Raw genomic sequence first — 23,954 nt, 5'->3', positions numbered from 1 at the left:
TTAGGGAAAGAATAGAAACAGTTGTTATTAATTAAGATGGTGCTCCAAAAAGAGTATGCCATATAATGTATGCTGCTTCAGAGTCCTGAAGTAGCAAACATTACTTTGGTGCATGTACAGTGCTATCACGGAACACAAATTGGGCCCAATTCCGATCTGATCACTTTTGTGCGAATTCGCAAGGCAGTCGATTATCGATCGACTTCGCATGCGTAAAAATTGTAGTGCGCACGCCCGAGGCCAAACTGCCAAAAAATCTAGCAGCTTTTTTGTTCTCTAGGCGTACGCAAGTTGATTGACAGGAAGACGGGATTTGGAGGTGGTAACTGGTCGTTTTCTGGGAGTGTCAGGAAACTCAGGCGTGCCCAAGCGTTTTCAGGGAGGGTGTGTGACATCAGCTCCGGCCTAATCAGCCTGATTCTATCGCACTGTAGAAGTACGTCCTGGGCTACACACAGACTGCACAGACTGGACAACACATTCGATGGTGAGTTGCAGCTGGCCGGCGATTGCAAAGCTTGCACGGGGTGGGTGTTCACTCTGTCTGGGCGGCGACTTTCCAATCGCAAACCTCTGCAAATTTACAGTGGAATGATCAGGTCTGAATTAGGCCCTTTGTCATGTTTGGTTCATATGAAACAGCTGCAATCACTTTTATGGCCAGGGCTGTCTATGGGCAGTCTTGCTAACTGAAAATGTTTTTTGTTTTTTAAATACAGTCTGGCTGCAAAAATGTTTGAATTTTATCCCTGTCGATGACATTTGCGATATTAGCTATGGCGAGTTTATGCGATGCACTCACTGGTATATTGCAGCTCCTACATTTTACATCCTGAATTTATACTACTTTTGGCATAGAAAAGTGACTGCAGTGCACACGTCTAACACACTCTCTTAGTTTATTAGAGGAACCTGTGTAGCACTCAGTCAGAAATCTGGGGTAATTACATGTAAATGAGCACTTATAGTACTTCACTCATACAAATTACCTGCACTGTAATGTGAATGAAAATGAGTGGTGACTGCATGCTAAATCCTAAGTGGTACACATCCGTCATTTTTACTGCAGGCGCGTTTCTTATGCTTGCTATTAAGAGTCATGTTAAATAAAGACAATAGTCAATTTCTGCATATACTTACTTATATACGGCGTATACATATTGCGCAGCATATTACAGAGAATATATGTCGTTCACATCACTCCCTGCCCCATTGGAACTTATAGTCTTTATTCCCTACACACAGACACACACAGAAGGGCTACCTTTTGGCAGAAACCAATCAACCTGCCAGTATGTCTAGGAATACTGTGAGAAAACCGAAGTACATACATAATGTACTCTACATATTCATTTATTTAGTGCCTAGCACCTCCAATATATCAAAGGTTCATAAAGAATAGATTAGAAGAAGGCATTGGGAGGAATAAAACTACGCAACAGAGCACTAGCTGCCTTTGTAACCAGAGCAATTGTTCCCACAGCCGCAGACCAAATGTGTTTGCCTGACACTATCATTTATGGGGGGAAAAAACTAGTTAAACATCAATCAACCAGGTGTAAGTTAATAGTTTTTTCATGGAAAAATTATGCCAGATCCTGGCGCACTGTTTCATGCAAGAAACGTATTGGTGGCTGTGTCATATTTCGGTATCTATGATGCATTTGGGCTTTCTATCTCATTAAGGGGTCTATTCATGAAGTAGTGAAAAGTGTGGAGAAGTGAGCCAGTGGAGAAGTTGCCCATGGCAACCAATCAGCATTGAAGTAGCATTTATAATTTGCATACTATACAAATGTACGGAGCAGCTGATTGGTTGCCATGGGCAACTTCTCCACAGGCTAACTTCTCCACTCTTTTCACTGCCTTATGAATAGACCCTTAAGGGGGAAATGTATCAAACCTTTCAAAGAGATAAAGAGGAGAAGTTGCCCACAGTAACCAATCACCAGAGGCGTCCCGGGTGTGGTGACACCCGGCGCGCACCCCTGATCTCCTGCCGCGATCGCGACAGAAGGGGGCGTGGCCTTACAGTTAGGGGGCGTGGCTTCACGGGGATCCTGGAATCCTCACTCTGGGGGCGTGCCCAGCATCTCCGGAGATGCTGGGCTTCCCCCAGAGACGGTCTCAGTGCGCTGTCGGCTCCTCTGCTATGACAGGAGCCCGGTGCTGCAGCAGAATTTCACACTGCAGCACCTGGCTCCTGTCACTGCGGAGGAGCTGACATTTGGTGTCACACCCGGGTGCGGGCCGCACCCCCCGCACCCGCCTTGTGACGCCACTGCCAATCACCACCTTTCATCTTATAGACTGTGCTATATAAATGGTACCTAGATGTGGATTGGTAGCAGGGCCGGACTGGGACTAAAAATAGGCCCTGGCATTTTTGAAGCACACAGGCCCACCTTTGTGACTCCTCCCCTTACTATTCCTGACTCCTCCCACTTATTAGTCTATGCTCTTACAAATATAATTAATATTCTAACAACATACAAGCGTACATCATTTTCTATTAAAATACACACAACCTGTGGTTGAAGTGGAAATTTTTAAGTGGGGGTATGTAAATGTGAAGTTTGTAAATAAGCGCGCGCCTTCGGCGCGCGCGCTCCGGAAAAGGGGCGTGGTCACTCAAAAGGGGCGTGTCCTTCAGTGTAGTTTATCACACCATACACCCCTTATACGCATTATGCACCACAATAGTAGGACCCCTTATACTATCTAGTACTGGTGCCTCTTTCACATTATACCACACAGTATGAGCCAAAATTCACATTATAGCACCCAGTATGAGCCGAAATTTACATTATAGCACCCAGTATGAGCCGAAATTTACATTATATGCCCCCAATAGTGCAGTGCCAGATCCACAATTGCCCCCACAGTGCCAGGTATACAAATGCCCCCACAGTGCCAGGTATACAAATGCCCCCACAGTATCAGGTATACAAATGCCCCCACAGTGCCAGGTAAACAATTGCCCCCACAGTGCCAGGTATACAATTGCCCCCACAGTGCCAGGTATACAATTGCCCCCACAGTGCCAGGTATACAAATGCCCCAACAGTGCCAGGTAAACAATTGCCCCCACAGTGCCAGGTATACAATTGCCCCTACAGTGCCAGGTATACAAATGCCCCCACAGTGTCAGGTATACAAATGCCCCCACAGTGCCAGGTATACAAATGCCCCCACAGTATCAGGTATACAAATGCCCCCACAGTGCCAGGTAAACAATTGCCCCCACAGTGCCAGGTATACAATTGCCCCCACAGTGCCAGGTATACAATTGCCCCCACAGTGCCAGGTATACAAATGCCCCAACAGTGCCAGGTAAACAATTGCCCCCACAGTGCCAGGTATACAATTGCCCCTACAGTGCCAGGTATACAAATGCCCCCACAGTGTCAGGTATACAAATGCCCCCACAGTGCCAGGTAAACAATTGCCCCCACAGTGCCAGGTATACAATTGCCCCCACAGTGCCAGGTATACAAATGACCCCACAGTGCCAGGTAAACAATTGCCCCCACAGTGCCAGGTATACAATTGCCCCCACAGTGCCAGGTATACAATTGCCCCCACAGTGCCAGGTATACAAATGCCCCCACAGTGCCAGGTAAACAATTGCCCCCACAGTGCCAGGTAAACAATTGCCCCCACAGTGCCAGGTATACAATTGCCCCCACAGTGCCAGGTATACAAATGCCCCCACATTGTCAGGTAAACAATTGCCCCCACAGTGCCAGGTATACAATTGTCCCCACAGTGCAAGGTATACAATTGCCCCCACAGTGCCAGGTATACAAATGCCCCCACAGTGCCAGGTATACAATTGCCCCCACAGTGCCAGGTATACAATTGCCCCCACAGTGCCAGGTATACAATTGCCCTCACAGTGCCAGGTATACAAATGCCCCCACAGTGCCAGGTAAACAATTGCCCCCACAGTGCCAGGTATACAAATGCCCCACAGTGCCAGCCAATTGCCCTCACAGTGCCAGATATACAATTGTCCCCACAGCAGCCAGTGCTGCAGCTACTTACCGCTGCTGCACTGCTGCTGCTGCTGCTGCTGCTCCTCCGGGCTGTGAGGGACGGGGGTGAATCAGGAGAGCAGAGCGCCCGCCAGCGCGGCTGTGTCTGGTGCTGCGGCGGCTTCGTTCAAACCAGCCGCCGGTTCGTGAGCCAATCAGAGCTCGCGGACCGGCGGCTTCTGATTGGCTGCCGGTCCGCGAGCTCTGATTGGCTCACGAACCGGCGGCTGGTTTGAACGAAGCCGCTGCAGCACCAGACACAGCCGCGCTGCGGGAGCTCTGCTCTCCTCTCCTGACAGCTGAGACATGCTGCCGCCGGACTGAGCGGCAGCGTGTCTCAGTGACCGCTGGACCGGCCCAAGTGGCCATCGGCCCTTCTGGCATTTGCCAGAAGTGCCAGATGGCCAGTCCGGCCCTGATTGGTAGCCATGGTTTAATACATCTGGCCGGAAACAGGAAGTCTTTGTTTACAGGAAATGTTTGTGATACAAGTGCCTTTGCAGTCATTTTGTTCAGCAGGATTGCAGTGAGTAAAGAAACACTTCTGCAGCTCTCTAGAGTCCTATGGTGATTTGTTGCACAGGCCACTTTACACATCTCTCCGAATTGTCTTCCAGAAACTGCAGCCACAGAGCTTGTAGATGGTTTGATGCACATTTTATTGAGGTCATTGCCTTGTTAGTTTCTTAACCTGAACTAAGTAAAGCAGTAAAGTAAAGTAGTAAATGACTGCAACAGAGGTTTCCTGGTCATCCAATTCTCATACCTCCTCCCCTCTTCCTCATTGATACACTTCCAACACAAATCCCTTGCTCCTCTAGGTTCAACTCTTGCAGTAGTTATATGTTTCTCTGACGTCCTAGTGGATGCTGGGAACTCCGTAAGGACCATGGGGAATAGCGGCTCCGCAGGAGACTGGGCACAAAAGTAAAGCTTTAGGACTACCTGGTGTGCACTGGCTCCTCTCCCTATGACCCTCCTCCAAGCCTCAGTTAGATTTTTGTGCCCGGCCGAGAAGGGTGCACACTAGGGGCTCTCCTGAGCTTCTTAGTAAAAGTTTAGTTTTAGGTTTTTTATTTTCAGTGAGACCTGCTGGCAACAGGCTCACTGCATCGAGGGACTAAGGGGAGAAGAAGCGAACTCACCTGCGTGCAGAGTGGATTGGGCTTCTTAGGCTACTGGACACCATTAGCTCCAGAGGGACCGAACACAGGCCCAGCCTCGGAGCTCGGTCCCAGAGCCGCGCCGCCGGCCCCCTTACAGAGCCAGAAGCAAGAAGAGGTCCGGAAAAATCGGCGGCAGAAGACATCAGTCTTCAACAAGGTAGCGCACAGCACTGCAGCTGTGCGCCATTGTTACTCAGGCACACTTCACACTTCGGTCACTGAGGGTGCAGGGCGCTAGGGGGGGGGCGCCCTGAGCAGCAATGTAAACACCTTGGCTGGCATAAATACACCACATATAACCCCCAGGGCTATATGGATGTATTTTAACCCCTGCCAGAATCCATAAAAATGCGGGAGAAAAGTCTGCGAAAAAGGGGCGGAGCCTATCTCCTCAGCACACTGGCGCCATTTTCTCTCACAGCTCCGTTGGAGGGAAGCTCCCTGGCTCTCCCCTGCAGTTACTACACTACAGAAAGGGGTTAAAAAAGAGAGGGGGGCACTAATTAGGCGCAGTATTAATAAAACAGCAGCTATAAGGGGAAAAACACTTCTATAAGGTTATCCCTGTATATATATATAGCGCTCTGGTGTGTGCTGGCATACTCTCCCTCTGTCTCCCCAAAGGGCTAGTGGGGTCCTGTCCTCTATCAGAGCATTCCCTGTGTGTGTGCTGTGTGTCGGTACGATTGTGTCGACATGTATGAGGAGGAAAATGGTGTGGAGGCGGAGCAAATTGCCTGTAATGGAGATGTCACCCCCTAGGGAGTCGATACCCGAGTGGCTGAGCTTATGGAAGGAATTACGTGACAGTGTCAGCTCTTTACAAAAGATTGATGACATGAGACAGCCGACTACTCAGCCTGTGCCTGTCCAGGTGTCTCAAAAGCCATCAGGGGCTCTAAAACGCCCGTTACCTCAGATGGCAGATACAGACGCCGACACGGATACTGACTCCAGTGTCGACGATTAAGAGACGAATGTGACTTCCAGTAGGGCCACACGTTACATGATTGAGGCTATGGAAAATGTTTTTACATATTTCTGATAATACCAGTACCACTAAAAAGGGTATTATGTTGGGTGAGAAAAAACTGCCTGTAGTTTTTCCTGCATCTGAGGAATTAAATGAAGTGTGTGATGATTCGTGGGTTTCCCCCGATAAAAACTGTTAATTCCTAAAAAGTTATTAGCATCATACCCCTTCCCGCCAGAGGATAGGGCACGTTGGGAAACACCCCCTAGGGTGGATAAAGCGCTCACACGCTTGTCTAAACAGGTGGCACTACCGTCCCCGGATACGGCCGCCCTTAAGGAACCTGCTGACAGAAAGCAGGAAAATATCCTAAAAATGTATATACACTCACACGGGTGTGATACTGCGACCAGCAATCGCCTCATCCTGGATGTGCAGTGCTGGGGTGGCTTGGTCGGATTCCCTGACTGACAATATTGATACCCTAGATAGGGACAGTATATTACTGACTATAGAGCATTTAAAAGATGCATTTATATATATGCGTGATGCACAGAGGGATATTTGCCGACTGGCATCAAGAGTAAGTGCGCTGTCCATTTCTGCCAGAAGAGGGTTATGGACAAGACAGTGGTCAGGTGATGCTGATTCCAAAAGGCATATGGAAGTATCGCCTTATAAAAGGGAGGAGTTATTTGGGGTAGGTCTAACAGACCTGGTGGCCACGGCAACGGCTGGGAAATCCACATTTTTACCCCAGGTAGCCTCTCAACATAAGAAGACGCCGTATTATCAGGCGCAGTCCTTTAGGCCCCATAAGGGCAAGCGGGCAAAAGACTCCTCATTTCTGCCCCGTGGCAGAGGGAGAGGAAAAAGGCTGCAGCAGAAGCCATTCACAAGCTGTATTCCCAGCAGGTGATAATCAAGGTACCCCTCCTACAACAGGGAAAGGGGTATTATTCCACACTGTTTGTGGTACCGAAGCCGGACGGCTCGGTGAGACTTATTTTAAATCTGAAATCCTTGAACACTTACATACAAAGGTTCAAATTCGAGATGGAGTCACTCAGAGCGGTGATTGCGAACCTGGAAGAAGGGGATTATATGGTGTCTCTGGACATCAAGGATGCTTATCTCCATGTCCCAATTTACCCTTCTCACCAAGGGTACCTCAGGTTTGTGGAACAGAACTGTCACTATCAGTTTCAGACGCTGCCGTTTGGTTTGTCCACGGCACCCCGGGTCTTTACCAAAGTAATGGCCGAAATGATGATACTCCTTCGAAGGAAGGGAGTTTTAGTTATCCCTTACTTGGACGATCTCCTGATAAGGGCAAGATCCAGGGAACAATTGGTAGTCGGGGTAGCACTATCTCAGGTAGTGTTGCGGCAGCACGGTTGGATTCTCAATATTCCAAAATCGCAGCTGATCCCGACGACACGTCTTCTATTCCTAGGGATGATCCTGGACACAGTCCAGAAAAAGGTGTTTCTCCCGGAGGAGAAAGCCAGGGAGTTATCCGAACTAGTCAGAAACCTCCTAAAACCAGGCCAAGTGTGTTACGATTCCTGTACTCCAGACTGGAGAAGATCTTATGGCAGAGATCTGAGTACAGGAATGAAATACAGGTTGTGGGAGCTGGAAAGCCTAGTAACCCCTGGCACCCTAACTCCGTTGTCTCGCCCGTGTTATCAGAAATCCCCTGCGAGACTATGGTTGCTTGAGCCCATGGCAGCCGCGTTCGAAGGGCGGATTATGTCTGCCCAACCCCGATGCCCCCGCAGGTCTTAATGGGAGACAAGGGGAAGTCCGAGACAGGGTGATAACAAGGGGCCCTCTGACTAAGCAACCAAGCCAGGGGTTACAAGCTAACTTAACTAAATCAAAAGGTATGTGCGGACTAGCCGCCAGGGAAAAGGACAACCAAAGATCCACTGATCCGACACTCCTATCCGGCACCGCTGGACACCAGAGTGGATCTTGTGGAAGCGGAATCCTCCGCAAAGCTCCAGAACACAATATAAACAAAATAATAAATAATAGCGGACAAGCCGCAACACACGGCTGCGCCGCGACTCACGAACACCACCAGATGTTAAAGGTGCTCGATCAGACTCCAGGAACAGATGGTAACTTCCGAGTACAGGATCACTGAGAACAGGAACAAACGAACAGACCGGGACTGGGAACTCTCTCAGCAGCAGAATCAGACAAACAGGAAGCTATCACCGGCGTCTGTGAGGAGTCCTGGGAGTGCTTTTAACAGAGAGTCCTAATTAAACAATCCAGAGCAGCTGGCCCACTGCATGATTCCAACTGACAAAATGCAATCAGCAGCCAGGTGAGGCTGAACACATGGAACAAGCTGCAATTACACAGACTAACCAGCGGCAGCAGACAAGAGCATACTAAAACAGAGCAACAGGAAATCCTGGCATGCAAGACAACTAATAAACATGAAATACCTAACAAAAATGCAAAACAGGAATGAGCCACAGCCGTGGCTCATAACATTACCCCCCCCTTGAGGAGGGGTCAAAAGACCCCAAAATTCAGACTATCCAGAACAAGGGATACAAAAAAAAAAAACCTGACACATTGGTCTAACAGACCAGAAAACAAAAAACAAGCTGTAGCAACAACTTGTAACAGTGCCCTCCCCTTGATGGTGGCCACTGGACACAAGACAAGGAGAAAAAAAAAAAAAAATCTCTCTTTTTTTTTTTTATCAAGGCAAGAGTCAAAAATTATTTCTTTTTCTTCTTCTTCTTTTTACAAAGCTCTTTAGGTCTGACCAAGGTAATTCCCCAAACATTGTCTGAACTGATGGTACCACCCAGCAAGGCTGCGTTCAAATCAGAGACAGGTCTCTTACCCTTGGGAGCTGAACTTTCTGGTAAAGTACTATTATTAGAAGAAGAAGTCAGAAAAGCACATCCTGCAGTCAAAGCAACGGGCTGGGACTCTTGTGCAGAGTTTACAGTATTTGGTGGACTCTCAGCAGACAAGACGGGTGACTTAGAGGAACCTGAACCAATTTCTTTGAAACCGTATCTTTTAACAATTGCATCACAGAATGCTTGGGGATCCTGAAGAATGGGATCTTCAGCTTTCATTAGGCTGGTTGCCCACTCAGAAGGCTCTCCTCTAAAAGAATAAATCAGATAGAGCCCAAGGTTTTCTGAAGTGATGCCCAGAAATGGTCTAGACAACATAATAGTGTAATAGTGTTTGAAAAGCGCCATAAATTGGGCGAAGTCCCCATCAAAGGTTATGGATGTTGAAATATCAGAGTCAGGATCTGTTTCCTTTTCATCTGACTGACTGGAGTGCTTTGCTAGGACCTGGTCACTATTGACCTTACTCGAGGCTGAGACTCTCTGAACCCCACCCGGGGCTGAGACTTTCTGAACCCCACCCGGGGCAGTGACTTTCTGAACCCCACCCGGGGCAGTGACTTTCTGAACCCCACCTGGGGCAGTGACTTTCTGAACCCCACCCGGGGCAGTGACTTTCTGAACCCCACCCGGGGCAGTGACTTTCTGAACCCCACCCGGGGCAGTGACTTTCTGAACCCCATCCGGGGCAGTGACTTTCTGAACCCCACCCGGGGCAGTGACTTTCTGAACCCCACCCGGGGCAGTGACTTTCTGAACCCCACCCGGGGCAGTGACTTTCTGAACCCCACCCGGGGCAGTGACTTTCTGAACCCCACCCGGGGCAGTGACTTCCTGAACCCCACCCGGGGCAGTGACTTCCTGAACCCCACCCGGGGCAGTGGCCTCCTGAACCCCACCCGGGGCAGTGGCCTCCTGAACCCCACCCGGGGCAGTGGCCTCCGGGAACCCCGCTAGGGCAGTGGCCTCCGGGAACCCCGCTAGGGCAGTGGCCTCCGGGAACCCCGCTGGGGCAGTGGCCTCCGGGAACCCCGCTGGGGCAGTGGCCTCCGGGAACCCCGCTGGGGCAGTGGCCTCCGGGAACCCCGCTGGGGCAGTGGCCTCCGGGAACCCCGCTGGGGTCAGCACCTCGGATTATTTTACTGGGACCGGGCCGTTGGCCTCCCTGACTGGGATCGGGCCACCGGCCTCCCTCTCTGAGTCGATAATTATCGAAAGTTCTTCCGTGACTATGACTTCCGGGACTTTTGCTGAAGCAATAACGTTCAGATCCTCCACTAATGCTATGCTTCTTAAGTTCTTTCCTGGGGAAGCGACTTCTAGACCCTTCTTTGGGGCTGCGTCTCTCGAGACCCCACTTGGGGATATTACTTCAAAGATCCCTTCTGGGGTTTTGCTTCTCGAGTTCCCTTCAAGAACTATGGTTTTAGATACCCTTTCTGGGGTTGCGCTCCTCAAGTCCCTACCTGGGGTAACAGCTTCTGAGACCCCTTCTGGTATGGAAACCTGAGCTACAATATTTGATTTCCCTCTATAAGCTTGGGCATCGGGTACCGCTCCAGCACTCTGGGCATCGGGTACCGCTCCAGCACTCTGGGCATCGGGTACCGCTCCAGCACTCTGGGCATCGGGTACCGCTCCAGCACTCTGGGCATCGGGTACCGCTCCAGCACTCTGGGCATCGGGTACCGCTCCAGCACTCTGGGCATCGGGTACCGCTCCAGCACTCTGGGCATCGGGTACCGCTCCAGCACTCTGGGCATCGGGTACCGCTCCAGCACTCTGGGCATCGGGTACCGCTCCAGCACTCTGGGCATCGGGTACCGCTCCAGCACTCTGGGCATCGGGTACCGCTCCAGCACTCTGGGCATCGGGTACCGCTCCAGCACTCTGGGCATCGGGTACCGCTCCAGCACCCTGGGCATCGGGTACCGCTCCAGCACCCTGGGCATCGGGTACCGCTCCAGCACCCTGGGCTACGGGTACCGCTCCAGGACCCTGGGCTACGGGCACCACTCCAGGACCCTGGGCTACGGGCACCACTCCAGGACCCTGGGCTACGGGCACCACTCCAGGACCCTGGGCTACGGGCACCACTCCAGGACCCTGGGCTACGGGCACCACTCCAGGACCCTGGGCTACGGGCACCACTCCAGGACCCTGGGCTACGGGCACCACTCCAGGACCCTGGGCTACGGGCACCACTCCAGGACCCTGGGCTACGGGCACCACTCCAGGACCCTGGGCTACGGGCACCACTCCAGGAACTTGCAACTCCGCTTCCACAGGAACCTCAAGAGAGGAGAGAAACATTCTCTTTTGATTCCTGAATCTATAATGGGGCTCCCTTGCCCAAGGACCCCAATTATAGGACAGAGAGTTTTTTTGTGTGGGTTGTGTGACAAGTACCTCTGCCACAGTAGAGACAGGAGTAGGTCTTGTATCATGACTCAACTTGGACAGAGGGCAAGACTCGTCACCACACTTTGGCTTGCGCAACTCACAGGTCTGCAGATAATGGCCTAAACCCCCACAATATAGGCATAAGTTTAAGTTTCTGCGACGCAGACGCTCCTCTTCTGAGAGCCTGGGCCGCAGAAAACTTTTAAACTTTTTCTCTTCAATTAAACCAGAGGATTCTCTTGTCACCATACTGTGAACAAGAGTCTCTTTAGAGATAGATGTACTCTCAACGACTTCTGGCAAAATAAGCAAGATTTTAGTCAGAAGGTTTTGCAGTTGCTTTAGGGATTGCTGAAAAGCTTCTAGTCGCTCTGGTCTCAAAGCACTGAATACAGAGTTCAGGGCTGCGAGAGATGCCTGCAGGGCTTGCATAGTAGACATAGGAGGATTTAAAACTAGACAAGACAAGACAAGGCAAGACAAGGCTAGGCAAGGCTAGGCAAGGCAAGGCAAGGCAAGGCAAGGCAAGGCAAGGCAAGGCAAGGCAAGGCAAGACTAAATTTTGCTAAACAAATCAAGACTTTTTTTTTGTATTTTTTTTTTTTTTTTTTTAAAACACCGGACTGGATTCTAAACACCGGACTGGATTCTAAACTCCGGACTGGATTCTAAACTCCGGACTGGATTCTAAACTCCGGACTGGATTCTAAACTCCGGACACCGGACTGGATTCTAAACACCGGACTGGAGTCTGCACACTGAATTCTATACAGGACTGGATTCTAAACACCGGATTGGATTCTGCACACTGAATTCTAGACAGGACTGGATTCTAGACTAGACACTGGACTGGGCCAAAAAAGAAAAAAAAGTTTTATTTCTTTTTTGTGGTATGGCCGGTGATAATGTTACGATTCCTGTACTCCAGACTGGAGAAGATCTTATGGCAGAGATCTGAGTACAGGAATGAAATACAGGTTGTGGGAGCTGGAAAGCCTAGTAACCCCTGGCACCCTAACTCCGTTGTCTCGCCCGTGTTATCAGAAATCCCCTGCGAGACTATGGTTGCTTGAGCCCATGGCAGCCGCGTTCGAAGGGCGGATTATGTCTGCCCAACCCCGATGCCCCCGCAGGTCTTAATGGGAGACAAGGGGAAGTCCGAGACAGGGTGATAACAAGGGGCCCTCTGACTAAGCAACCAAGCCAGGGGTTACAAGCTAACTTAACTAAATCAAAAGGTATGTGCGGACTAGCCGCCAGGGAAAAGGACAACCAAAGATCCACTGATCCGACACTGCTGGACACCAGAGTGGATCTTGTGGAAGCGGAATCCTCCGCAAAGCTCCAGAACACAATATAAACAAAATAATAAATAATAGCGGACAAGCCGCAACACACGGCTGCGCCGCGACTCACGAACACCACCAGATGTTAAAGGTGCTCGATCAGACTCCAGGAACAGATGGTAACTTCCGAGTACAGGATCACTGAGAACAGGAACAAACGAACAGACCGGGACTGGGAACTCTCTCAGCAGCAGAATCAGACAAACAGGAAGCTATCACCGGAGTCTGTGAGGAGTCCTGGGAGTGCTTTTAACAGAGAGTCCTAATTAAACAATCCAGAGCAGCTGGCCCACTGCATGATTCCAACTGACAAAATGCAATCAGCAGCCAGGTGAGGCTGAACACATGGAACAAGCTGCAATTACACAGACTAACCAGCGGCAGCAGACAAGAGCATACTAAAACAGAGCAACAGGAAATCCTGGCATGCAAGACAACTAATAAACATGAAATACCTAACAAAAATGCAAAACAGGAATGAGCCACAGCCGTGGCTCATAACAAAGTGTCAGTGCATCAGTGCACAAGGGTCCTGGGAAAAATGGTGGCTTCCTACGAAGCAATTCCATTCGGCAGATTCCACGCAAGAACTTTCCAGTGGGACCTGCTGGACAAATGGTCCGGATCGCATCTTCAGATGCATCAGCGGATAACCCTGTCACCAAAGACAAGGGTGTCTCTCCTGTGGTGGTTGCAGAGTGCTCATCTTCTAGAGGGCCGCAGATTCGGCATTCAGGACTGGGTCCTGGTGACCACGGATGCCAGCCTGCGAGGCTGGGGAGCAGTCACACAGGGAAGAAATTTCCAGGGCTTGTGGTCAAGCCTGGAGACATCACTTCACATAAATATTTTGGAGCTAAGGGCCATTTACAATGCCCTAAGCCAAGCAAGACCTCTGCTTCAAGGTCAGCCGGTGCTGATCCAGTCGGACTACATCACGGCAGTCGCCCACGTAAACAGACAGGGCAGCACAAGAAGCAGGAGGGCAATGGCAGAAGCTGCAAGGATTTTTCGCTGGGCGGAAAATCATGTGATAGCATTGTCAGCAGTGTTCATTCCGGGAGTGGACAACTGGGAAGCAGACTTCCTCAGCAGGCACGACCTCCACCCGGGAGAGTGGGGACTTCACCCAGAAGTCTTCCACATGATTGTAAACCATTGGGAAAAATCAAAGGTGGACATGATGGCGTCCCGCCTAAACAAAAAATTGGACAGGTATTGCGCCAGGTCAAGGGACCCTCAGGCAATAGCTGTGGACGCTCTGGTAACACCGTGGGTGTACCAGTCAGTGTATGTGTTCCCTCCTCTTCCTCTCATACCAAAAGTACTGAGAATTATAAGACGGAGGGGAGTAAGAACTATACTCGTGGCTCCGGATTGGCCAAGAAGGACTTGGTACCCGGAACTTCAAGAGATGCTCACGGAGGACCTGTGGCCTCTACCTCTAAGAAGGGACCTGCTCCAGCAAGGACCCTGTCTATTCCAAGACTTACCGCGGCTGCGTTTGACGGCAGGGCGGTTGAACGCCGGATCCTGAAGGAAAAAGGCATTCCTGATGAAGTCATCCCTACCCTGATCAAGTCAGGAAGGATGTAACCGCAAAGCATTATCACCGCATTTGGCGAAAATATGTTGCGTGGTGCGAGGCCAGTAAGGCCCCGATGGAGGAATTTCAACTAGGTCGATTCCTGCATTTCCTGTAAAAAGGAGTGTCTATGGGCCTAAAATTGGGGTCCATTAAGGTTCAAATTTCGGCCCTGTCAATTTTCTTCCAGAAAGAACTAGCTTCAGTTCCTGAAGTTCAGACGTTTGTAAAAGGGGTACTGCATATACAGCCTCCTTTTGTGCCTCCAGTGGCACCTTGGGATCTCAATGTAGTTTTGGGGTTCCTAAAGTCACATTAGTTTGAACCACTTGAATCTGTGGAGTTAAAATATCTCACATGGAAAGTGGTCATGTTGTTGGCCCTGGCCTCGGCCAGGCGCGTGTCAGAATTGGCGGGCTTTATCCTGTAAAAGCCCTTATCTGATCTTCCATTCAGACAGGGCGGAATTGAGGACTCGTCCTCTTTTTCTCCCTAAGGTGGTTTCAGTGTTTCATCTGAACCAACCTATTGTGGTACCTGCGGCTACTAGTGACTTGGAGGACTCCAAGTTGCTGGATGTAGTCAGGGCCCTGAAAATATATGTTTCCAGGACGGCTGGAGTCAGAAAATCTGACTCGCTGTTTATCCTGTATGCACCCAACAAGTTGGGTGCTCCTGCTTCTAAGCAGACTATTGCTCGTTGGATTTGTAGTACAATTCAGCTTGCACATTCTGTGGCAGGCCTGCCACAGCCAAAATCTGTAAAAGCCCATTCCACAAGGAAGGTGGGCTCATCTTGGGCGGCTGCCCGAGGGGTCTCGGCTTTACAACTTTGCCGAGCAGCTACTTGGTCAGGGGCAAACACGTTTGCTAAATTCTACAAATTTGATACCCTGGCTGAGGAGGACCTGGAGTTCTCTCATTCGGTGCTGCAGAGTCATCCGCACTCTCCCGCCCGTTTGGGAGCTTTGGTATAATCCCCATGGTCCTTACGGAGTTCCCAGCATCCACTAGGACGTCAGAGAAAATAAGAATTTACTTACCGATAATTCTATTTCTCGTAGTCCGTAGTGGATGCTGGGCGCCCATCCCAAGTGCGGATTGTCTACAATACTTGTACATAGTTATTGTTAACTAAATTGGGTTATTGTTGTTGTGAGCCATCTATCCAGAGGCTCCTCTGTTATCATGCTGTTAACTGGGTTCAGATCACAAGTTGTAGAGTGTGATTGGTGTGGCTGGTATGAGTCTTACCCGGGATTCATAAATCCTTCCTTATTGTGTACGCTCGTCCGGGCACAGTATCCTAACTGAGGCTTGGAGGAGGGTCATAGGGGGAGGAGCCAGTGCACACCAGGTAGTCCTAAAGCTTTACTTTTGTGCCCAGTCTCCTGCGGAGCCGCTATTCCCCATGGTCCTTATGGAGTTCCCAGCATCCACTACGGACTACGAGAAATAGAATTATCGGTAAGTAAATTCTTATTTTTATCGTCCTGGTGTCTGGCTCATGTCCATCTGGTTATAAGCACACTCCATGTCCATTTTTACTCATACTTCTCTATATCATGTTCTGTTCTCTGGCCCAGCCTGCTGCTGAGCGACATCCTGATACATATATGGTCATTGGAGGATCCAGGAGAGATTCTAAACTGCAGGGTTATATTCTCAGCTTGTTCTGTCATAACATTGATTAAACATCACTAGTAGATAAAGTGAGCAGTCTACATGCATATTGCATGTATAAATGTATACATTATATATATCTATATATATATATATATCTATATATATATATGTATATATATATATATATATGTATATGTCCTAGCATGGACCGGTACTCAGCATCAATAGTCCACATATGTACCCAGGTGCTACCAACACCTGTAACATATGTAGTGGAGACGGCGACACTCACGGGACTGTCATGGCTAGTAGAGAAGGACAGGGGTGACTCTCGAGTCCTTCTTTACTTGCCATCTCGGCTACACACACACACACACACACACACACACACACACACACACACACACACACACACACACACACACACATATATACAGAACTGCTGTTGTACTCCAATTTTCGGCAGGGCCTCCGCACCTATGTAACCGAAGCAGCCATTGGATGTCTATCTCTACTATGCCTCTAAGTGATGTGGAACATTCGTGGGCAGTGTTGGACTGGGGCATGAAGGGCCCACCAGGGGAAATGCAGTGTTAGGGGCACATGTTTAGAGGCTTGGCAAACCATTAATGCATGGTCTGGGCCCCTTGACAAATATATATAGTAAATAATGCTGATGAATACATGATAATGTACCACATTAATAACAGCAGTGTACTGTAGTGAATACACCATAGTCCTGTGCAGTATAAGGTAACCTATGTATAGTGTATAAGAAAGTGCTCAGTCTGGAACCTGATCCCTAGAGGAGAGGGTGGGCCCCCAGGCAGTGAGGCCCACCGGTGGTTTACCCTGTACCCCGTGGGCCAGTCCGACACTGTTCGTGGGAGTGACACCAATAATGTGTGATCTGTTCTATATACTCAGACTTGACTCAGACAAGACCAAAAAATTAAATGATACTGATTGGTTCTGGTTCTTCTTGGCCAGATAAAGGGAAGACAATGAGCCTGATTCAGAGGTTTGTGCAAATTAATGTTGGAAGCAGTGACGCGATTTATATCAACTGTGCATGTGCCAAAGCTGCACTGCACATTTGCAGCGATTGATTAGCGATGGCGCATGCAGAGAAGTTATGCACAAAGTGAGTGACAGGTAGTCAGCTTTGGGGAGGTAACAGGGGGTGTCTAGTAATGCGCAGGTGTGTCGGTGCCGTGTTCTGGACATGCCATTGTCAGCTGCTGCCACTGCAAATTCATTAGCTGCTGGAGATTCCCCAGAATCTTAGATGAGATGCTCATTCTGGGACATCATCGGGTTGCTCAGAGGTTCAATGGTGTGACCGATGTGCATCTGATGTTCCCCTAAATGTATGTGAGCGGTGGATGTAAGACACCAGGTGTGGGGGCCTGGATGTTAGTTAAGGCTGTGATAAGCACAGGAGACAACAATCAACTGACTTGTCAGGGTAGTGGTCAGAGGCGTAACTAAGGCAGGGCGAGTGGGCACGTGCCCTGGGCGCCTTGACAGGCCCAGCAGAGGGGGGCGCCGGCGGCGGCCAGGGCATCATGTCTCTCCTGCCCCTCAATGTGCTCACTGCCGCTGCATGTCTGTCTGGTCTCCGGCGGCGTTAGCCAATCAGAGCTTGCGGACCGGCTCCTGATTGGCTGCCGTTCCGCGAGCACTGATTGGATAACGAACCGGCGCCACATTTAAGATAGCCGCCGCCGGCGACCGGACTTCATGAAGCGTTGAAGGGCAGGAGAGGCGCTGCGCTGCGCTCTCCTCCCCTCACATAGCAGAGGGCAGCGGTGACGGGATCCTGTGGGGCATTGTATCTGGCACTGTGGGGCATTGTTTCTGGCTCTGTGGGGCATTGTAACTGGCACTGTGGGGCAATGTATCTGGCACTGTGGGGCACTGTAACTGGCACTGTGGGGCATTGTATCTGGCACTGTGGAGCATTGTAACTGGCACTGTGGGGCATTGTATCTGGCACTGTGGGGCATGTAACTGGCACTGTGGGGTATTGTATCTGGCACTGTGGGGTATTGTATCTGGCACTGTGGGGCATTGTAACTGGCACTGTGGGGCATTGTAACTGGCACTGTGGGGTATTGTATCTGGCACTGTGGGGCATTGTAACTGGCACTGTGGGGCATTGTATCTGGCACTGTGGGGCATCTGTCACTGTGGATCTGACACTGTGGGGCAATATGTATCTGGCACTGTGGGGCAATATATATCTGGCACTGTGGGGCACTGTGTATCTGGCACTGTGGGGCAATATGTATCTGGCACTGTGGGGCACTGTATCTGTCACTGTGGGGCAATATGTATCTGGCACTGTGGGCAGGCCCGGCGCTACCCGCTCAGCGAAGGAATGCAGTGCAGGGAGGCGCTTGGACGGATGGGCGCTTCCCCTGCCCTGCATCCCTTCCCTGCTGCGCCGTCCTGTCCCCCCCTACTGCTGCCAGCTGCTGTGCTGTCACTGTATGACAGGCACTGGCAGCGGCGCCATAAGCATGAAAAGCCTCCTCCCTCCCCTCACCTGTGTGACAGCGCTGTGTACGTTATGGGACAGAAGGGGGCGGAGCTACAGGGGACAGAAGGGGCGGGGCTAAATGGAACAGAAGGGGCGGAGCTACAGGGAATAGGCTGCTGAACAGAGGGAGACTGGCTTAGGTAAGTGGAGGGTGAGAGAGAAATGTGTGTGTGTGTGTGTGTGTGTATGGTGGGTGTGTATGTGTATGTATATATGTGTGTGTGTGTGTGAGGTATGTCTGTGTGCGCGCGCTTTATGGGCGCTACTACAGGGGGGGCATTATGTATAACGACGCTACTACTACTGGTGGGCATTACGTATAAGGACACTACTACTACAGGGGGGGCATTACGTGTAACGACGCTACTAATGGGGGGCCATTACGTGTAAGGCCGCTACTACTACTGGAGGGGGGTGCATTACGTATAAGGACGATACTACTACTTGGGGGCATTATGTATAAGGACGCTGCTATTACTGGGGGCATTACGTATAACAATGCTACTACTACTGGGGGGCATTACGTATAACAATGCTACTACTAGTGGGGGGAGGGCATTACGTATAAGGATGCTACTACTGGGGGGGCATTATGTATAAGGACGGTACTACTACTGGGGGCGCATTACGTATAAGGATGCTACTACTACTATGGGGAAATTACGTATAAGGACGCTACTACTACTGGGGGTGCACTACGTATAAGGACGCTACTACTACTGGGGGTGCACTACGTATAAGGACGCTACTACTACTGGGGGTGCACTACGTATAAGGACGCTACTACTACTGGGGGGGCATTACGTATAAGGACGCTACTACTACTGGGGGGGCATTACGTATAAGGACGATACTACTACTTGGGGGCATTATGTATAAGTACGCTACTATTACTGGGGGGGGCATTACGTATAACAATGCTACTACTACTGGGGGAGGGCATTACGTATAAGGACGATACTACTACTTGGGGGCATTATGTATAAGGATGCTACTACTACTGGGGAGGCATTGTGTATAAGGATGCTACTACTACTGGGGTGCATTACATATAAGGACGCTACTACTACGTATAAGATGAATAAGATTGTACTACATTGTGGCATCATTTTAAATGGGGGTACTATTGTGTGGCCATGCCCCTTACTTGTGAGACCACACCCCTTTTCCCGGAACGCGCCAAAGGAATATAGGAGGGCGCAAATTTCTAGTTTGCAGGGGGGCGCCGAACACCCTAGCACCGGCCCTGACTGTGGGGCACTGTATCTGTCACTGTGGATCTGACACTGTGGGGCACTGTGTATCTGGCACTGTGGGGCACTGTGTATCTGGCACTGTGGGGCAATTGTATATCTGGCACTGTGTAAAAAGGGGACTCTGCATGCGTACTGTGCAAAAATTGAATGAAGGTGTGCTGAGAGACGACACAAGGGGTAGGTGATAGTGTGCTGAGAGGCACTCATTTTCAGTGGCCACACCCCTACTGGTGCGTGGGCACGTGCACACATACTTCTTTTTGTGTGTGTGTTGTTGTTTTTTTTGGGGGGGGGGCGCCACTCTTCATCTTGCCCTGTGCACTGAAAACCCTAGTTACGCCTCTGGTATTGGTTCAGGGCAGCATTGGTGGCAGGAGTGGAGCGTAGATAATAGATACTTCCTCTTAATTTTTGTCATAGGCAAATGCAGGGTGGGTTTCCAGGTGCCCGGAAACCCCCCTTCCCCACAACCTGGCCACTACATACAGTATAAAGCGTGAAACGGAGCTGCTACACATGCCCAGTGGCAGCAGATTTTCCTACCAAGTGTGCTGTGTGCATGTCTGTAGATCCGAGTGCTCAATCATCGCACCAGAGAGAGACTCTGGTAAGTGGTTTACCGTGATCAATGGGTCATCATATATCTGAAGTACTGTATTCAGGGCCGGCTCTACCAATAGGCAGCTGGAGGGCACCGCATCACTGAATTCATCTAGCAAAAAAACGAAGGATGTCTCTGTATGCGGGTTAGTAATGAACTTACAGATGGGGGGATGGACAAAATAAAATGTAATTGTACACGTATATATATATATATGTATGTATATACATACAATTACAGGGATGTAGTCCGGCTGACGGGATGTTGGCATTCAGAATACAGACGGCAAAATCCCTACACCTATCAGAATACCGACACTGGAATCCCGACAGCCGGCATCCTGACAGCCGGCATCCTGACAGTTAGTATGCCGGGGAGGGTTAGAGTAAGGTTAATTAATTTCATTCAAAATGTTGGTATTATGGTGGCCGATATGCTGCTTTCAGTATTCTGACAGTGGCATCCTGTACCCAACCCCAATTAAATATCCCATTAGACCCCATATACAGTATATGAAGAATTGACAGCACTCAAGGACTTTTAAAGTGAAAGTATATTATGAACAAAGTCGTTTACAATATACTTTATCACTTTAAAAGTCCTTGAGTGTTGTCCCTTTTCTCTGTTTATGTATAATTGTCACAACTGAGGGCTGGTGCTGACCAGGGGGGAAGCCTCAGTTGTAGGGGCTGAGGTATATGTGTACCTGGGAGGCAGTACAGGATTCTTGAACATGCAGGGAACCTTTAGAACAAATGCCCGAAGGCGTGACCACGACAACAAGGGAAAGTTCAAATGTTTTATTAAACACAGTTCAGAGGAATACTGATGACTTGGTACTGGTAATAGGAAACACAGTTCAGAGAAATACTTGGAATCGATGATGGAACACCGATGGTGACTCGGGATCGATGGCGGAACACCGAAGGATACTGGGGATCGATGACGGAACACCGATGGTTACTTTGAGATCGATGACGGAACACCGATGGTTACTGGGTATCGATGTCGGAACACCGATGGAGACTTGGGATCGATGGCGGAACACCGATGGGGACTAGGGATCGATGGCAGAACACCGACGGTGACTAGGGATCGATGGCGGAACACCGATGGTGACTTGGGATCGATGGCGGAACACCGATGGTGACTTGGGATCGATGGCAGAACACCGATGGTGACTTGGGATCGATGGCAGAACACCGATGGTGACTTGGGATCGATGGCGGAACACCGATGGTTACTTGGGATCGATGGCGGAACACCGATGGTTACTGGCAGGGCAGGGCACCGCTGGAAGCTGGAAGCCGGTGTCAGGTAACTGCCAGTCGCAAGGTGCAATGATGAGACACTGCAGAGTCAGGCTGTACTGCAGAGAAAGTCCATGGAAGGACTGCACACTAGAATCACTGAAGACAATTGAAGCACTGACAATCTTTCCAGCCCAGGAACAAGATATTTATACCAGCTGGGAAACAGGGATTGGCTGGCTGATTAAGCAGAGTCTAGAGTGCAGCTGCTGGGTAATTAGGTAGAAACCAGAGTGCAGCTGATAGGCTGAAAAGCAACATGTGATGAAAGCAAACATGGCTGCGCCCATGTTTGCTTTTGGAGGGAAAGATTGTTTGTAACTTGCATGTGAGCTTTAACCATGAAGCTGCCAGAATCACAGTGAAGAGTTTTGAGACAATGAGATGCAGCGTGCTGCATGCAGACAGTGCAGATGGAATCCAGGCTTGGAACACTGGGACAGTCTCAGGAGACATTTGGAAGGTAAATACTGATAAGGAATTACCTGGATCGTGACAGCACCCCCTCCTTTAGGAGTGGCCCCAGGACACTTCTTATAAGTTCTTTTCCTGAACAAATGGAAGGATCTAGATTGAATCCTGATGAACTTGAACTGGCTGGGACCAGAGGAGACTGTACCGGACCTATGGACGAGACCAAATTAAGTCCAGACTAACTTGAACCGGCTGGGACCGGAGGAGTCTTCGGATTGACGGTTGAATCAGCTGGAACTGAAGGAGTCTTTGGACCTACGGATGGAACCGGATTGGGTCCAGAGATATTGGAATCGGCTGGAACCGAAGGAATCTTCAGACAGACGTATGGAACCGGATTGAGTCTAAAGACAGTTGAATCAGCTGGAACTGAAGGAGTCAGAATCCGGTTAGAACCGGAATGAGTGGTATCTGAGTGTTCAGTTAGACCATCCTGGACCTGGTCCATGCTGGATGCCAACAGGGTGGTGCTCTCTGAAGACGGCAAACAGGAGTTCATAACTGCATCTGTAGCACAAAAATTTCCATCTGGGAACTTGGCCCTGGATACTTCCCTTGGGGCTGAAACTTTGGTGACCCCTCCTGGGGTTGACGAATCAGACACCTCTCTCAGGGTTGTTTTCTCCAGCACCCCCCCTGGGGTTGACAGATCAGAAACTCCTTTTTGAGAAGACTCAAATGCCCCTACTAGAGCTTGAACATTGGATACCCCTTCTTGGGCTGTAGACACAGATGCCCCTTCTTGGGCTGTAGACACAGACGCCCCTTCTTGGGCTGTAGACACAGACGCCCCTTCTTGGGCTGAGTAAAGAGCGTCATCATTCCAGAAAAGTTCGGACGCTAGGATCTGGAACTGTACGAGATATTGACCGACTGTTCGTGTCACTTGACGTAGCGGGAGGATATCAGAGGAGGCAGAGGTCACACGACCTGCTTCGTCAAAGATGCGCCTGAAGGTTGCCACGAAATCTGCATATGAAGAGAGCAGGACATCTGACTGCTCCCATAGAGGTGATGCCCAATCGAGGGCGGAGCCACTGAGGAGGGAGATGATGTAAGCAACCTTGGTGCGGTCAGTTGGGAAACTGCCAGGCTGTAACTCGAAATATATCTCACACTGATTTAGGAAACCCCGACAGGCTTTTGAGGAACCATCAAACTTGGCAGGTGTCGGTAAATGGAGACAAGGAGCAGAAACAGGAATGGTGGGTGGGGATACCACCAAAGGTACTGCAGTCGGCACACTGGACGCCCCTGAACCACGGAGGGTTACTTGTATTCCATCCAGCCGAGAGGAGAGGTCCTGGAGACAGCGGATCACATGGCCCTGTGCAGTCTCCTGACGTTCAAGGCAGGCTGCAAGTTCTTGCATCGGCCTGGTCGCTTGGACCTGGTCTCCGGCCGGATCCATTTGGTCAGTGCTTACAGTCACAACTGAGGGCTGGTGCTGACCAGGGGGGAAGCCTCAGTTGTAGGGGCTGAGGTATATGTGTACCTGGGAGGCAGTACAGGATTCTTGAACATGCAGGGAACCTTTAGAACAAATGTCCGAAGGCGTGACCACGACAACAAGGGAAAGTTCAAAGGTTTTATTAAACACAGTTCAGAGGAATACTGATGACTTGGTACTGGTAATAGGAAACACAGTTCAGAGAAATACTTGGAATCGATGATGGAACACCGATGGTGACTCGGGATCGATGGCGGAACACCGAAGGATACTGGGGATCGATGG

This window comes from Pseudophryne corroboree, chromosome 5, assembly GCF_028390025.1.
Source record: "Pseudophryne corroboree isolate aPseCor3 chromosome 5, aPseCor3.hap2, whole genome shotgun sequence".
NCBI lineage: Eukaryota > Metazoa > Chordata > Amphibia > Anura > Myobatrachidae > Pseudophryne > Pseudophryne corroboree.
Note: the sequence above shows the minus strand (reverse complement) of the source record.